At 51.5% G+C, this 3,277-nt stretch overlaps 1 protein-coding gene across 2 annotated transcripts in view; it reads right to left on the bottom strand.

The window, feature by feature from the left end:
• LOC144741654 (uncharacterized) overlaps nucleotides 1-3,015 on the bottom strand; it is a 30,147-nt gene extending 27,132 nt beyond the window's left edge. Inside the window, exon 1 of one of the 2 annotated variants that reach the window (XR_013590028.1) lies at nucleotides 2,883-3,010. The gene's annotated coding sequence lies outside the window, so the exon portion shown is untranslated. Of the gene's footprint in view, nucleotides 1-2,882 lie in introns of both variants that reach the window. The other variant, XM_078624159.1, reaches the window with a different exon arrangement.
• Nucleotides 3,016-3,277: the final 262 nt, after the last annotated feature.

Raw genomic sequence — 3,277 nt, 5'->3', positions numbered from 1 at the left:
CAGACTGTTGGGGCAAGTGAGGGGGTGGGGTGGCCAGCACCACGCCCGGCCGCCTTTGTCTCCCCAGTGGCGATGTTCACTACACACCGCTACACCAGCTACTCAGTTGAGGCTGAGTCGACCTAGGGGAGGCCCAGGACCGGTTCAGATAATCGTCACTGGTGTTGTTGACCGTGAGAGGGAATCGAACTCGGGTCGCCGGATTCGTAGCGCAGCGTGGCGCTAACCACTACACCCACCGCTCCCCACACGATGCACACAAAGACACACACACACACAAAGACACACACACACAAAGACACACACAGACACACAAAGACAGACACACACACACAAAGACAGACACACACAAAGACACACACAGACACACAAAGACAGACACACACACACAAAGACACACACACACAAAGACACACACACACACACACAAAGACACACACACACAAAGACAGACACACACACACAAAGACAGACACACACACACAAAGACACACACACACAAAGACAGACACACACACAAAGACAGACACACACACAAAGACAGACACACACACACAAAGACACACACAGACACACAAAGACACACACACACACAAAGACACACACAGACACACAAAGACACACACAGACACACAAAGACAGACACACACACACAAAGACACACACACACAAAGACAGACACACACACACAAAGACACACACACACAAAGACAAACACACACACAAAGACACACACAGACACACAAAGACAGACACACACAAAGACACACACAGACACACAAAGACACACACACACAAAGACAGACACACATACACAAAGACAGACACACACACACAAAGACACACACACACAAAGACAGACACACACACACAAGACAGACACACACACACACCAAAGACACACACACACAAAGACAGACACACACACACAAAGACACACACACACAAAGACACACAGACAAAGACAGACACACACACAAAGACACACAGACAAGACACACAGACACACACAGTGTCACAAAACACAAACTCACACAGACTCACACAGACAAACACACACACAGAGACTCACAGAGACAAACACACACAGACTCACACAGACTCACACACACAAACACACACACACAGACAAACACACACAGAGATTCACAGAGACAAACACACAAAGACTCACACAGACTCACACACACAAACACACACAGAGACTCACAGAGACAAACACACACAGACTCACACAGACTCACACACACAAACACACACACAGAGATTCACAGAGACAAACACACACAGACTCACACACACAAACACACACACACAGACAAACACACAAAGATATTCACAGAGACAAACACACACAAACACACACAGACTCACACACACAAACACACACACACAGACAAACACACACAGAGATTCACAGAGACAAACACACACAGACTCACACAGAAACACAAAAACACACACAGAAACTCACAGAGACAAACACACACAGACTCACACAGACTCACACAGACAAACACACACACAGAGACTCACAGAGACAAACACACACAGACTCAAACAACCACACACAAACACACAGAGACACTCACCACACACAGACTTACACACACACAGACTCACACACACAGACAGACTCAGACAAACACACACACACAAACACACAGAGACACATACAAACACAAACACACACAGACACACACACACAGACTCACAGACTCACACAAACACACACAAACACACAGAGACACACACACAGACTCACACACACACAGACACACACACAGACTCACACAGAGACACACACACAGACACACACACACAGACAGACTCAGACAAACACACACAAACACACAGAGACACACACAGAGACGCACACACACACACTCACACACACCACACACACAGACTCACACACAGACACACACAGACACACACACAGACACACACACACAAACACAGACACACAAACACAGACACACACCACACACATAGACACACACCACACAGACCACACACACACCGACACCACACACACACACAGACTCACCACACACAGACACACACACAGACTCCACAGACTCACCAGACACACAGAGACACACACACAGACTCACACACACACACAGACTCACACAGACTCACACAAACACACACACAGACTCACACACACACAGACACAGACTCACACACAGACACACACACAGACTCACACAGACACACACACAGACACACACACAGACTCACACAGACACACACAGACTCACACACACACACACACTCCACACAAACACACACAGACACACACACACAGACACACACATACTCACACACACAGACACTCACACAGACAAGCACAAACAAACACACAAACACACACAGACTCACACACTCACACAGACAGACAGACTCACACCCGGTGGGTCAAGGTGAGTCACAACGCGCCGATGGAGAGTTGCGGGGACCGGGCCAAGTGGGGTGGTGGAGTGAGGGAGCGAGGCGACACCGACAACAACGTGGCCCTGGGATTGTTAGGCCGCAGTTAGCCAACGACGACGATGCGGTGACCGCAACCGCCACCACCGGCACCACCCACCGCCACCACCGCCGCCACATCACCACCGCCACCACCGCCACCACCGCCACGCCGCCACCACCACCACCGCCGCCACCACCAGCGCCACCACCATCACCGCCACCACCAGCGCCACCACCATCACCACCACCACCGCCACCAACGTCACCACCACCACCGCCACCACCACCACTACCGCCACCACCGGCCACCAACGTCACCACCACCATCACCACCGCCACCACCATCACCACCATCACCACCCACCCCACCACCACACCACCACCACCACCACCGCCGCGGTTACCTGAGTGGAGCGACGGTCTGCCGTGCCTGCCGTGATCGCGCCTTGCGCTGAGACTCGACTCCTCGTCACGCACGGGGGTCAGGTACGACCTGGGGGTCACACAGACACACACACAGACACCACACACACACACACAGACAGCGTCACACACACACAGACACACACACATACACACCACAGACACACACACACAGACACACACACAGACAGACAGCGTCACACACACAGACAGCGTCACACACACACAGACACACACACAGACACACACGCACAGACACACACAGACACACAAACACACACACATACAGCGTCACACACACACACAGACAGACACACACATACACACAGACACACACATACACACAGACACACACACACAGACAGCGTCAGACACA

This window comes from Lampetra planeri, unplaced genomic scaffold (assembly GCF_965212315.1).
Source record: "Lampetra planeri unplaced genomic scaffold, kcLamPlan1.2.h2 scaffold_640, whole genome shotgun sequence".
Taxonomy (NCBI): domain Eukaryota; kingdom Metazoa; phylum Chordata; class Hyperoartia; order Petromyzontiformes; family Petromyzontidae; genus Lampetra; species Lampetra planeri.
This window is presented reverse-complemented; position numbering and strand designations above follow the sequence as displayed.